The following is a 15,578-nucleotide window of genomic DNA, read 5'->3' as shown; positions in this document are numbered from 1 at the left end:
GGCTCGAATATCACATGTTTTCCTTAGTTTTTATTATCATTATCTCGTATTATGCTTGTATTTCCTTTGTTTTCAAGATTCTTGACCTTTCGGAGCCTTTAGTGAAGAAACGAGCCAAAATGCCAGGAAATTAGGGCTTTTCAAGGAGATTTACACTTATGGCGTCCTGCACCGCGCCGACCATAGAGAAAGTCGTGACATGGCCCACTCCTTCATGAAGCCAACTGCCACGATCACAAGATCCCATTAGTTACTCATCACGGCGCCCGTGGCCTTCACAAAAAGGTTCCCGCTCAAAAGGAGTTGAAGGACACTCCTGTCCTTACGCTGATCCAGGATCCACTATATATAGTTTAGTTTTTCATTTTTCGGTTTTTTTATCCAAGCTTAGTACAAACTTAAGCCATATACTATCAGTTTTTGTAAAGTAGTAACCTCTTCACATCGGGGAGTTACTACGGTGTAGATTGAGTTGTAATCGAGTCTTGGAGCACTTTGGTTGAAGTTTATCATACCAGCCTTCACTTTGTATCAAGATTCAATCTCCGATCGGAGTAAGGTTCAATTTACTTGCTTTATTTATTTTCTTGCTCTTACCATAGTCTACAAGTTTTATAGACTCTAAATGCTCTTACCATAGTCTACATGTGTTATAGACTCTAAATGCTCTTACCATAGTCTACAAGTTTTATAGACTCGCACCCTTTTTATTACTCGCACTTACCATAGTCTACATGTGTTATAGACTCGCAATTACTATGTCTGGCTAAATTATAAAGGTTTTAATGTAATGATTGTGATCATGTCTGTGTTCTAATTGTCATGTTAGTGAAAATACTCTGGGGATGTTTTACTTTTAACTTGATTCAAATTGTGCTTAAATGTTTATTGGGTAAGATCGAAATCCGTCCATATCAAAGATAGGACTTGATTATTATTTAACCAAACAAAAGAAGCGAAAGCGATTTGGTTGGTTAAATAGGAATCATTAACCCTTTTTAGAAAACGATTTTGAAACTATTTTCGGACGCGTTTGTAGATTTGAAATCTGACTCTTGGTCAAAAGCCAAGAGTCTCTTTAAGTTAATCTTTCCAAGTAAAATCACTTTTCTGCTAAGCCAAAACTATCAATTTCTTAAAAATATATTTACTGCTTTAACGCGGAAGGCACCTTTTATATGTGACAATAAAGGAAGTTAAATGAAAGAGTATATGCGGTTCTTAGTAGCCAAAAGCTACAAGTTCCTGTTAAATTGATTCTTTGCTACGAATAGAAAATACTGCCCCATGAGTCGTTTCACTTATGCATGTCTGGATCATAGTTTGGTTTCATGATTTACATTCCGACCTGTCGCTTTAAACTGTTATTAACTCCGCTCAATTACCTTGTTACACTGCACTCACAACAATATTCATGTTTCACCTTAGATAAGCACCTTAACAATAGTGTTTGATAGATTGACGATTGGTCTTTGTGGTTCGATAATCTTATATATTACTTCGATAGGCTGTGCACTTGTAGTACTATATTTAGGCTATACGTTACAGACCCATCAAGTTTTTGGCGCCGTTGCCGGGGACCAACTTCGTCAAATTTCGTACCCTATTGTTATCCCGTTTAGACTAAGGCTATTCTAGCCGGTAGATGCGTAGAAATCGTAGCACCGGTAACCTATTAAACCCTTTAGTGGAACCCAAACGTTACGCCCGAGCACGTCTGTTTATCCTTAAATTAAGGAAAGCTATGGCTGAAGACCGTAACCAAAGACCGCTTAAAGAGTTTGCTCAACCATATAATGAGGAGCCCACTTCCAGTATTGCAAACCCCGCTATAACAACCAACAATTTTGAACTTAAGCCCTCATTACTTCAACTGGTTCAACAAAACCAATTCGCTGGTCTTGCTACAGAGAACCCGAATCAACACCTAAAAGTGTTTATCCAGTTAGCTGACACCCTTAAGGAGAATGGAGCCACACCCGAAGCCATCCGCTTAAGATTGTTTCCTTTCTCCCTTAGAGGTAAAGCCCATGACTCGTTAGACTCCCTTCCAGCCAACTCAATAACAACTTGGGAAGACCTTAGGAGACCCTTTCTTGCCAGATATTTCCCACCTAGTAAGACCGTTGTCCTTAGGAACTTGATCACTAGTTTCACTCAAAACCAAGGCGAATCACTCTTTGATGCTTGGGAAAGATATAAAGAACTTTTGAGAGCCTGTCCGCACCATGGCCTAGAGCAATGGTTAATCATACACACCTTCTATAATGGACTCCATTACAACACGAAAATGTCTATTGACGCTGCCGCTGGCGGAGCGTTAATGAACAAACCTTATCCCGACGCTTGTGCCCTAATAGAAGATATGGCCCAAAACCACGCCCAATGGGGGATAGAACGAGCAACGTTAGAGAAAAAGGATGAGATAAGTTGCATGGACATGATGAATGCTAAGATGGACGCTATGGCCTTGAAGGTCAAAAACATGTCTCATAACCCTACCACAGTGGCAGCAATCCAATCAGAATGCGAGCTCTGTGGAACTCAAGGACAATTGACTGTAACCTTCTGAACGATTCTGGCTCAGACCAAGTTAACTATGTCGCACGCTCGAAAAAAATGAACAGAGTCGCCACCAATATATTTATCCCAAAAGGGAAAGGAATATCATAAAACCTAGCAAAGGAAGGAACAGGGTCATGCGACCAGAGAATCTAGGTACGGGAGTCGGTTGCATGAGGGGAAGGTATTAGCACCCCTCACGCCCATCGTACTCGATGGTATCCACCTATGTTTGTTTCTATCTAAAGGGTGTGTACTATATCTATGCCTACATGCGAATAAATGCAAAAGAAACACGGGGAAAAGAAAGGATATTTACAATTGTGCTCGCTTAGGCCCCGCGACCCAATGCCTACGTATCCTTTTCAGGAATCAGAGCGCCGTAGTTCGGCTCACGATTTTATGTTTGTTTTTGGGTTTTTTAGTTGGGCGGAGTTAACGTTCGCGCTCTTGCATAAAGGACGACCTACGATGCGATCGAGCGGAAATAACGATGCCCTTAGAAAGAAGAAAAAGAGAGATTGGTTTGTGTCTTTTAGGGTAATTCCATGATGACAAAAACCCGCTACAAGGCTTCGCATCACTTCCTCACTTAGTTTTAAATCTGAACATTTATTAAGTGTTTTAAATGTTTTTGGTTGGTGTTTTTTAAGGGAGCTTGTTTGTGACTTAGATCATACCAAAAAGAGTTTTTTTTAATATTTAGAGAACGCACATCGAGGCCTACGCCACAATCGTTTCTCTAAATAGCGGTTAAAAAATACACCCTTTTTTGAATATCTAGAGAATGCACATCGAGGCCTACGCCACAATCGTTTCTCTAAATAGCGGTTAAGAAATACACCTTTTTTTTTGAACATTTAGAGAATGCACATCGAGGCCTACGCCACAATCGTTTCTCTAAATAGCGGTTAAGAAATACACCTTTTTTTTTTGAATATTTAGAGAATGCACATCGAGGCCTACGCCACAATCGTTTCTCTAAATAGTGGTTAAGAAATACACCGAGGCCTACACCTCAATCATTTCTCCTCCGTTAAGTAGGAAAGAACATACATCGGGACCTACGCCCCAATCATTTCTTTTCTACTACGAAAAGAAAAGAACGGTACGATCCTTATCAGTATTTATTAAGTATTTTAAAAGTTGAAAAGAAAAAAAAAGAAAAGGGGACTAAACCTATTTTCTAATCTAATGGTTATTTACACAAGGGAACTCCTAAACCTAATGGTCAATATGTTGCATAAAAGCACTAAAAATAATAGACAAAAGCTACACGGTTCATCAAGGAACATATAAAGCAAACAAAAGGGATTCAATTAAAATTCTATCCAAAATTATTTACAAAAATGAATCAAAGCAAAAAATACAAGTACACTATGGAAGAAATGATTTATTAAAGGTATTGAAACAATTAAAAAATCAACAAAAATTATGACAATTATTTACATACCCTAAAATACCTAAAAACAAATTTTATGTATTTTTATATTTGAATCAAAAAGAAATTATGAATTAAAAGCAAAAGAAGACAAAATTAAAATGAAAACAAAAATCTAACTGCAAAGGGGTGCATCTGCAGAAAGATAACGAGTTGAAATCATGTCAATAGGCGCCCGGGCCTGGAAATGGGGGTGGAAACAATAATGGTGCTAAGGCCCACACAATCAGGCGCGTGATAGCATTAGCAAAATGGGGGTATGCTGAGAAAAAACTAAGCCCACACGATAGATTTCAAACCGAGGCCCACCAACTAACCTACCATCATTCCATTGGGTTTCCATTCTGTTTGACAATAGCATACCATTTAATTTTAACCCTTACAAAAATGCTAGCAACGTGACATGAAGGAGCCACATAATACATCAATTGGTCAAAATAAATTTAAGTCACAAAGGACAAAAGAGTATCCCTAGCCAATGAAAACGTTCCAACTCAGCACCTAATGATTGAAATACAATTAAAACAAACTATAAGCTGGGAAAAGCAACCAATAAGGATAAGCCACCTAAGCATATCAGATTAGTACCCATGAAATACCGAGACGCCGGAACCACTGTTCCGGTCGTCTTCCCTGACCTCACAACCACCGGTTCTTCGTCAAATTGCCAAGAAACAAACGAAACTAACACTATCCTACTCGGATTTTAGCGTAGATTCCGAATATGCTCTTACATTTCCCTATTTCTTTCTCTAAATTCCACACATTGAACGTTGCCGAAACCCTAGCATGGCTCAACCTCATCAAAATGCAACCTGAACGTATCTATATGCTCACAAACACTCGCAGAATTTCAAGGCATGATCCAAAAACGTAAACAGAAAACACTTTACTTAGAGATAATTCACTTTCAAGAACCACAAGAACTGAACACGAATGCGTCATATACATGATGTTAAAACGCTAAGGAGGAATGGGAGACTCACCTGGAGGATCTTTGAACGAAGAAGAGGAAAAGATGGCTCTGCAAATCGAGCTTCTTGATGATGTTGATCTTTAACCCGATTGAGAAGTGAATTCAGTCCTCTGTACTTGCGTTCTTGCTGAAGAAAGAGATGAGATGAAGCTGAGTTCAACCGAAGGAAAAAATGGTGATGATAGTAAAGATTGGTTATGGAAGATCCACTGAGTTTGTTAGAGAGAGAGAGAGTCCGAGAGTGAGAAGAGAAGAGTGTGATGATTTTATAGAGAAGGTTTAAATCTGTGGCTTGATGCTAGAGATTGATGAAGAGGTAGTGATGGTGATTGAATGATGAGGATGCTGTTGTTGATAGATGATGAAGGAGATGAAGATGTAGTTTGTTACGGTGGTTGGTGGTGATGAAGATGAAGATGGAGGATATTAGAGTTTGAAGATGGAGGTGTTTAGAGTTTGTTAGAGTTAGTTAGGGTGGTTGAAGGTGAGGATAGAGATGAGAGAAAACCAGGGAATCGGGAAGAGAGTGAAGAATATGAAACTGAAGAAAATGAATCGTGAAGGTTCTTATTTTGTGAAGGGTGGTGAGTTTATATAGGGTGGTGATGCATGGAGGTTGGTGATGGATTGTATGACTCGTGACTGAATGTGTAGGGAACTGGCTGGGCATGACTTGCTTACGAGGCTTAGCAAAATGCAGTTTCAAGCGCGTGACTTTACGCCTCCATAACTTGGCAACCAAGCATTCAAATAACATGTCAACTTGTTCCATGGAGAGAGGGCGTGGGGCAGATGAGATTGACATTAAATTTGAATTCAGGGAATGCTTGTGGTTCTTTAAAATTCGCTTTGAAAACAACATGCCAAGTGCTCGATAAATTGCCTATGCTGGCCCTGATTTTATGCCCAGCCAGATGCGTAGTTTCAACATTGTGAGGGAGTGACTTTGAGGCTTTTTAAATGGTTCCACACGCATCCCATTAGCTTGATTCCTAGCCCATTGTGTAGAGGGCATGAAAGAGAGTAGAAAAATATCAAGTTTGCATTTGTAGCACATTCGTAGAGCTCAAGAAACTGCTTCCAATACGGCACACCATGTGCTTGAGGAAATACTTCACGTATGGCCTGAAATCTGCCCAGCTTTGTGACTTGATTCAAATGAAAAACTTCAACTTCAAACCCTAATAACTCTTCAACCAAGCTTCAAATGAAAAAGTGTCCAACTACAAAGTTGTTCTCCTCCATGAGAGGAACAACTTTTATGTTGTAAATTTCTCCAGAAAATGTCATTTGCCACGTGTAAACTGATGATGAAGTGGACTGTTCATCAAGCTTTTAAGAGCCCAAATATTTTCTAAGTATGAAACTTTCCATTTTTGTTTTGTTCTATTTTTGGCAACTTTTGTCAAACTCCTGATTTTATTCATTCCTAGGCTTTTCTTGACCGCTTTTCCACCAAAAGTCAATATTTGAGTGATTGGCCTAATTTTAACCCAAAAGTCAACTGTTCTGATTTTTCTCCGATCTTAATGAAATCCCCGATTAATCAGTTTCCAACCAATGGCAATCAACTAAACACCTCCACACAGTCATCATACCATCTCCCTTCATAAAATCAGCTCTTGATCAATGTATTGACCAAAAAGTCAACTGCGTTGACTTTGGTCAAGAAACCCTAATTCAAGGTAACCAGATAAACAACAAGCTTGTACTTTCTATCCAATGCTCTGAATTGAAGGTGAGAAAACCCTGATTCAAGAAAGCCCCTAGAAGGACGATGCCACCGGACCAGACCTCAAACCCTAATATTTGATTAGAAATTCTTTGTACCAGGAGCCCCCTTTCTTGTCACCTTTTGGAACAGTAACCATGATATGAATGCATGAATTGGGCCATGACCTAAATGATGTGTGTATATGGATTATAAGCCAGATAAATAAGGGTAGGACAAATAAGGGTATGACAAACTATACCCAAGGAAATCCTTTCTCGAATACCTACAACCCCGGATGGAGGAATCACCCTAATTTCTCTTACAAGAACAACAACCCCATCCAAAATTCCGGATCTTCGAGACCCCAAGGATTCCAAACACAAAAACAAAACCAACCTATGCAAGTTGTGCCACCAAGACCGAACCTTAAAGAAACCATAGACACCTTTATCCAGAGTCAAACTCAGCTAAATAAGGAGTTTATGAACCAACACATTCACACAAACGAGTTAGTTACTCAACTGGCAACCAAGTTTGACCAGATGATGACCCACACCAAAATGCTTGAAACCCAGATTTCAGAAGTAGCTCAAACCACCTCTGCACAAGTTGTACCTGGAGGACAATTCCCTGGACAAACCCAACCTAATCCCAAAGGAACAGCAAATTCTATCACCCTAAGAAGTGGAACCGCTTATGAAGGACCTAAAAATCCTAACCTAAGCACGCCGGAAAAACCTAAGGAAGATGGTGAACCTAAAGACAAGGTAGAGGAACCAGAGAAACCCGAAAAGCAATCAAAACCGGAGGTAGAGAACCGCAGACCACAACCTTACAAGCCACCCATTCCATTTCCACAAAGATTGAAAAATACCAAAATAGAAAACCAATTCCAAAAGTTCATTAAGGTAATAGAGAAACTCCACGTAGAAATCCCTTATACCGAAGCAATAACCTAGATACCATCATATGCTAAGTTCTTGAACGATATTTTGTCCAACAAACGACGACTCGACGATCCCAAACCTTTAGAATGTCATTCTATATCCGAGAATAAACTTGCCAAGAAAGATAAAGATCCTGGAAGTTTTTCTATCCCTTGCGTCTTAGGAAATCATACGATAGACAAAGCATTTTTGGACCTAGGAGCAAGCGTAAGTCTGATGCCCTTAGCTGTCTGCAAGAGGTTAAAACTAGGAGAGCTTCAACTTACTAAGATGTCGTTACAACTAGCCGATAGATCCGTTAAATACCCCATGGGTATTTTGGAGGACATACCTGTCAAGATTGGTCAGTTATACATTCCGACTGATTTCGTAGTTATGGATATCAAAGAAGATGATGACATCCCAATCCTCCTAGGTAGACCATTCTTATCGACCGCTGGAGCTATAATAGATGTTAAGAAAGGGAAGCTGACTTTTGAGGTAGGAGATGAAAAGATCGAGTTCATTCTATCAAAATTTCTAATGGCACCAGTGATAGGAGATGCGTGTTATGCCATCAACGTCATCGATGAGTGTGTAAATGAGCTCAACGATTCCTTAATCATATTACCTTCTACCCCCATTTTAGAGGATGACGGATTTAAGAGTATGGAACCTTACATCGACGACAACCTTTTTGAATGCTTAGCACTTACCCCCGACCCTATGCCGTGCACCATGAAACCTGCCATAGAACTTCAGGAATTACCTAAAAATCTAAGATATGAGTTTTTGGATGAGGAGATGAATCTGTAACACCCCAAATCTACCCGATAAATTAAACGGAAATCAGAGTATAAATCCTAAACAAGTTCATTTGAGTTATCACATATTCGTCGTTTCAAAAACAGTTACGGCTTATTTGCCTTCACATAGATACATAACACAGAAATTTAAAACGATAATCAAATCATTACTAAAAATCACTTTGTTTAAATTCAATAATTAAATCGCAACGGAATCAACAAACTTCATAAATATTCAATTCAAGTCGTAGCATCATTGCACGGTAACTTTAAGTTACAATTTAAACCAAAACCATATAAAAATTCAGCAAAAGAAATAATAATTAAAACAATCGTTTTATCCCCTGAGTGCTACGTATCAGAGCAAGACACCAACATGACTAACAGCAACTAAAGACTTCAAAAAATCACTTGAAGACTTCCACCGCTATCTTGAGTACCTGTCCGTTTCCCACGGTAAGGGAAACATCATTCAGAAGGGGTGAGATATCGAAAAATATAAACACAAGTATGATAATTAATATATCTGAATTAAATCATACAAAATTATCACTTTACAACTTTCAGACGACAGCTATAACAACAATTTAAAACTGTACAGATATGATAACAAAATCAGCAACAACATAATAATAGTTATAACAACTATTTTTCATCTTCCAGACGGTACCTGTCACAACAAGTCATTAGCATAACAACATATAATTACAACTTCACACTATCACAATTCACTTCACATCGTCATATTCAACAACAACTCAAGTCACATCACGTCATAATTAAATCACACTCATGCCACATATAATGAGACTCTACAATTGCACATGCATGTGGTACCTAGGGCTTCAACCCCCATCGCCAATTGCCAGTTAACAGAGGCATCAAGGCATAAGCCTTCGTCACTAATTTGCCAATCCAGGCCGTCACCAAAAATGCATATGTATATGAATGCAACAAACACACACAACAAACAACATCATCGTCACAAAGGCATAAGCCTATATCGTTGCTATACCAATAAATAGAGGTATACATCGTCAATGAAACATCCTGCAACTTTGCATAAAACAACAACAATTATCACCACAAAAACAACTAATTTCACCGAATCAACACGACATAATCACAACAAATAATCCATGGAAAAATTCATACACCATAATCCCATATACAATCATCATATTCCTGGTTATATAATTCGAACTCCACCCTTACCTTGGTAAATATGGACTCTTTCATCATAGCTCTAAGTTTTTCTCCAAAATAAATCCTTTCTAACATCAATTGGAGACACACCTAAACACCAGTTCGGGAATCAGCTTATCAAACAAACTTAAAACCCTCAAAATCAAAATCGCTCAGGTCAGAACTTACCTCTATGAGTCAGGAACATTGTGTCCAAGTACCGTAACGATCCAACGGTTGGATTGAGAGATATGCCCGATTTGCCAAGGTGACTCTATGCTGAAACTTGCTGCGAAAATTAAGGCTTCCTCCATAATTTTCTTCTTCTCTCAAGTGCTCCTCCCTTCTTTCTCTTCTCTTTTCTATTTTTCCTTTCTCCCCAAAAATAAGTTATGAGACTCCAACTCTAAAACCCTAATTTTCTCATCTTACTATCTCTTTTCTCTTAATGGGCTTAACCCATAATCCATCTATTACGTTTTTACTACTAAGGCTCAATTAACTATATCTCTCATACAACTTAATTAACCCAAATAACACAAACACACATACTATTAAATATTTCAAATAATTATCATATCACATAATAACTAAATAAATAAATAATTATTAAAAATACCAAATAGTATAATTACTAATATAATTAATTAAAATATTAATAAAATCGGGATGTTACAGAATCGACCTTTCATAATAAGTGCCACTCTGAACCAAATCGAAACAAACCAACTCTTAGATACCTTGCGAAAATATCCCTTAGCTTTAGGATACAAAGTCTCTGATTTAAAAGGAATAAGCCCATCCGTATGCATGCATCGAATTTTGCTAGAAGAGAATTCGAAACCCTCGAGAGAGCATCAGAGAAGAATAAACACTATCATGAGCGATGTAGTAAAGAAAGAGGTCCTTAAGTTATTAGAAGCTGGCATCATTTACCAGATTTCGGATAGTGAGTGGGTAAGTCCCGTCCAAGTGGTACCGAAGAAAGGAGGTATCACTGTCGTGGAAAATGAGAAAGGTGAGCGTGTAGCAAAGCGAACCGAAGGAGGATGGCGCATGTGTATAGATTACAGAAAGTTGAACAAGGCGACTAGGAAAGACCATTTCCCTCTTCCATTTATAGATCAGATACTTGAGCGTCTAGCTAGACACTCATATTTCTGTTATCTTGATGGATACTCTGGTTTTTTCCAAATCCCTATTCACCCGGAGGACCAAGAGAAAACCACATTTACTTGCCCTTATGGAACATTCGCCTATAGACGAATGCCCTTTGGGCTGTATGATGTCGATTTTCGCAGACTACCTCGATGGAATTATGGAGGTATTTATGGATGATTTTTCGGTGTGTGGATTTGATTTTAACAACTGCCTATCGAATTTATAGAAAATCTTAGAAAGATGTGTGGAAGTAAACCTTGTGCTGAATTGGGAGAAGTCTCATTTCATGGTGAACGAAGGGATAGTTTTAGGACACATCATCTCCGAGAGAGGCATAGAAGTTGACAAAGCCAAGATAGAAGTTATAGAAAACCTAAACCCGCCTAAGACCGTTAGGGAAGTGAGGAGTTTTCTAGGTCATGCTGGATTCTACTGACGCTTCATCAAGAACTTTTCTGGAATAACTAAACCCTTAACAAACCTATTGATGAAAGATGTCGAGTTTGAATTTGATCTGAAATGTCTTGAGGCCTTTGAAGTTTTAAAGCAAGCACTGATTTCAGCGCCTATCATACAACCCCCTGATTGGACGCAACCCTTTGAAATCATGTGTGATGCAAGTGATTTCGCTGTAGGAGCCGTGCTAGGACAGAGAAAAGATAAGAAACTGCATGTCATTTACTATGCTAGTAGAACCCTAGACGCTGCCCAACTTAATTATACAAACACAGAAAAGTAATTTCTAGCCGTCGTGTTTGCTATCGATAAATTCCGATCTTATTTAGTAGGAGCCAAGATAATAGTATACACTGACCATGCTGCAATCCGATACCTGTTAAGTAAGAAAGATGCTAAGCCTAGATTGCTCATATGGGTTCTCTTACTCCAAGAATTTGACCTTGATATTAAAGATAAAAAGGGAACAGAGAACTTAATTGCTGATCACCTCTCTAGGTTAGAACATCTTAAACCTGAACTAATACCTATAGATGATCACTCCACCTATGAAAGACTAGTAGCTGGGATGAACACTATAGAGAAGGACACCCTACATACCTTTGGAGAAGGAACCTCAGAGGAAATCTCAACCTTGAGTAGCGCGCCATGGTATGCAGATATTGTAAATTATCTGGCCGCTGATATCATACCCCCTGACCTAAGTTACCAACAGAGGAAAAAGTTTTTCAGCGATGTTAAACACTTCTTCTAGGACGAATCCCTTCTATTTAAAAGGGGAATAGATAATATCTTCAGACATTGTGTGCCAGAAGAAGAAGTAGGCAACGTCATTGAACACTGCCATGCTGCACCTTATGGTGGACATGGAAGCACGTCTAAGACATGCGCTAAGATCTTCCAAGCTATTCTTTATTGGCCTACTGTTTGGCGCGATGTCCACACTTATATTTCGAGATGTGACCGATGCCAACGCACTGGGAACATCTCAAGACGTGACGAAATGCCTTTGAGTAACATCCAAGAAGTAGAATTATTCGATGTTTGGGGTATTGATTTCATGGGGCCTTTCCCTTCCTCAATGGGTAACAAGTACATCCTGGTAGCCGTTGACTATGTCTCAAAGTGGATCGAAGCTGTTGCATCGCCCACAAGTGATACCAAGGTTGTTGTCAAACTATTCAAGAATATCATTTTCCCTAGGTTTGGAACCCCGAGGTTAGTCATAAGTGATGGAGGATCACACTTTATATCTAAGATATTTGACAAGCTTCTAAGTAAGTACGGAGTAAAACATAGAGTAGCAACACCATATCACCCGCAAACTAGTGGCCAAGTGGAAGTGTCGAATAGGGAAATTAAGCAGATCTTAGAGAAAACTGTATCATTGTCTAGAAAAGATTGGTTAGCAAAACTTAGAGATGCTCTATGGGCCTACCGAACGGCCTATAAAACCCCTATTGGAACAACCCCTTATCAATTGGTCTACGGAAAGTCCCGTCATTTAACTTTCGAATTGGAACATAAGGCATATTGGGCAATTAAAACCTTGAACTTAGATTACTTGAAGGCCGGAGAGAAACGTATTATGGACAATCATAAGTTGGAAGAACTCCGCTTAAATGCGTATGAGAATGCCATCATTTACAAGGAAAGAACCAAGATATGGCATGACAAGAAGATCATAAAGAAAGATTTCAACATTGGAGACCCAGTTCTCCTATTCAACTCAAGACTACGACTCTTCCCTGGTAAGCTCCGCTCACGATGGACAGGTCCATTTGAAGTTTCGAAAGTTCTAAGGTTAGGAGCAGTGGAAATTAAGAATGATTCATGTGCTCCATTTGTGGTAATGGACAAAGATTGAAGCTGTATAGAGGGGGCGATCTGCCCGTTGGTTACTCTAGTCATATTCTGATAGACCCTCCAATACCTACATGAAGTAAGATCTAACCGTTAAGCTAATGACGTTAAACGAGCGTTGCGTGAGAGGCAGCCCATGGTTTATTTTTTACTTTTATTTTGTTTTAGCGCATATATATATTATCTGAACTAATTTCTCATGTTTTCTTATTTTCAGGATGAATTACCTCGATGGTATGGTTGTGATTTTCAGGGATGAGGCGCAGAAAGCCCATTTTGCCGCTTTATCCGCTAGACCTATGGTACCCACTAGGTACCCCGATCAAAGCTGCATGGGAGCACTTAGGATTGAGCCGAGTATCAGGTATCTGTGCAACCAACTTGGCTAGAATGATTATGCTGATGATGTCCACAAGACCTACAAGAATCTTACTCTGGAGTTCCTTAGCTCCTTAGACTATAACCCATGGGTAGGTGAAGCAGATGACCGAGGATGGATTAACTTTCGGATGTTTGGCACCGAGTACACCCTAAACATCAAGGAATTTGGGGATTTACTTGGTTTCCAAACTGGACCGACTGCCATTACTGAGATGCCACTGAATTACTTTCTGAGCAGAGATATTGACAAGTTTTGGCAGGACATTACTGATGGAGCTAGCCTTGACCCTTCTGCCCAGCTGTCGAGGAAGATCCATAACCTAGCTTTCCGGTACTTTGAGATGATCCTTTGCCACACCTTCTTTGGGAGGAGGTATGGTGACCACCTAGTCACTGCTGAGGAGGTCTTATTCCTATATTGTGCTAACCAGTCCAGACCCATCGCTAGTGGAGGTTTTCTGATAGAGAGCTTAGACCAGACAGCCAGATCTACTGCAGGTTTCATACATTCCGGAGAGAATGTGACACATATAGCTTCTGCTCTGGGCTTGGACAGGATGCTATTCCAGCTGACTCCTTACTGTGGGTATACCTTTCTAGATCTCGACTTTTGTATGGATCGTGGACTCATGAGGAGAGCCTCCTTCCATCCTTATCAGTACAGGTTGCTCATAGATGATCAGACAGTTTACACCTTTATGCTGCCAGACCCCCTGATGACATGTGTTTCCAACCCTGCCAACTGGAACTACTCTGTGGAGGGTTGGGGCGAGACATCATATTCTACACCCGAGGACTCCATCACTGAGTACACCCCTGGTCCTGAGGACCTGATTCCCGAGTACACTCCTGAGGACCCCGTTCCTGAGTACACCCCTGGCCCTGAGGACGTTGTTCTTGAGTATACCCCTGGACCTGAGGATCCCGTCCCGGAGTACACACCCGGACCCGAGGTTGTACACACTACTGTTCTTTATAACAACCTCAACTTGCAGGAACCTGACATCCGCACTATATTGATGGCCATGCGCACCGAGATAGCCACGCTCCGCAATGAGGTGGTCGATCTTCATTTACAGTTGGAGCTGAATGATGCCTCCTTTGCTGGTGAGTTAGATAATTTAGCTCACTAGGTGGCAGAGATGCGACGCCAGCTGACCGAGTTACGTGGTCCAGACCTTCCTGCAGGGCGTCCTCCTTGTTGGTGATAGATCTATGCGGTTCACGAGATCTCTTGTTTATATATATATATATATATATGTGTGTGTGTGTGTGTGTGTGTGTGTGTGTGTGTGTGTGTGTGTGTGTGTGATTTCCCTTATGTTGTTTTTCCCTTTCAGTTTCATTTGATACACTTGTTGCATTTTATATTTTATGCACTATCTACGTTGTGATGACCCGACGTTCGTATATATATATATATATATATATATATATATATATATGTTTGTGTTTTTCTTACTCACTTGTTATACTAATGTTTTGTTTTCCTGGTCATCATAACGAAAATAAAGAAAAAAAATAATATATATATATATATATATATATATATATATATATATGTGTGTGTGTGTGTTCATATACATATGTATATATATTTTCACTAAATATATAAAAAGTAAAAAGGAGTATATACATATATATATATATATATATATATATATATATATATATGCAAATATACATATATATATTCTACAAAAAAAATGCTAGGTACACCCCCAAGATATGAGAAATGATGCAAGAGAAAAGACCCAAAAGCAAAAGGAGACAGAACCGGTCCAGTCAGTTTTCAACTTGCCGCGCTCGCGGTAGGCCTGCCGCGGTGACGCAACGGTCACCTAACGGCTAGTTGCTCGAAAACCACCCCATTCTTCCCCTTTTTCCATTTCCAATCCCATTTTCTTCCATTCCTAACCCCCCATAACTCCCATTATAATCCATAACCACTCCACCACATTAATTTCCACCATAAATACTCATCAACCACCATTTTCTTCCACCACTTATAAATACAGCTCTTCTACTTTATTTCTCACACCTTCTCCACCCCTACACTCCATAACCTCCCTACTCTCTTTGCATTCATTTTCAAGAAGATCCCAGG

At 39.5% G+C, this 15,578-nt stretch overlaps 1 non-coding gene across 1 annotated transcript; it reads right to left on the bottom strand.

Annotated features, from left to right (window-relative positions):
• Positions 1-2,128: 2,128 nt before the first annotated feature.
• On the bottom strand, positions 2,129-2,235 carry LOC131608381 (small nucleolar RNA R71). The gene has a single exon (XR_009285645.1). It is a non-coding gene; the product is annotated as a small nucleolar RNA R71 (small nucleolar RNA).
• Positions 2,236-15,578: the final 13,343 nt, after the last annotated feature.

This window comes from Vicia villosa, linkage group LG5, assembly GCF_029867415.1.
Source record: "Vicia villosa cultivar HV-30 ecotype Madison, WI linkage group LG5, Vvil1.0, whole genome shotgun sequence".
Lineage (NCBI taxonomy): Eukaryota > Viridiplantae > Streptophyta > Magnoliopsida > Fabales > Fabaceae > Vicia > Vicia villosa.
This window is presented reverse-complemented; position numbering and strand designations above follow the sequence as displayed.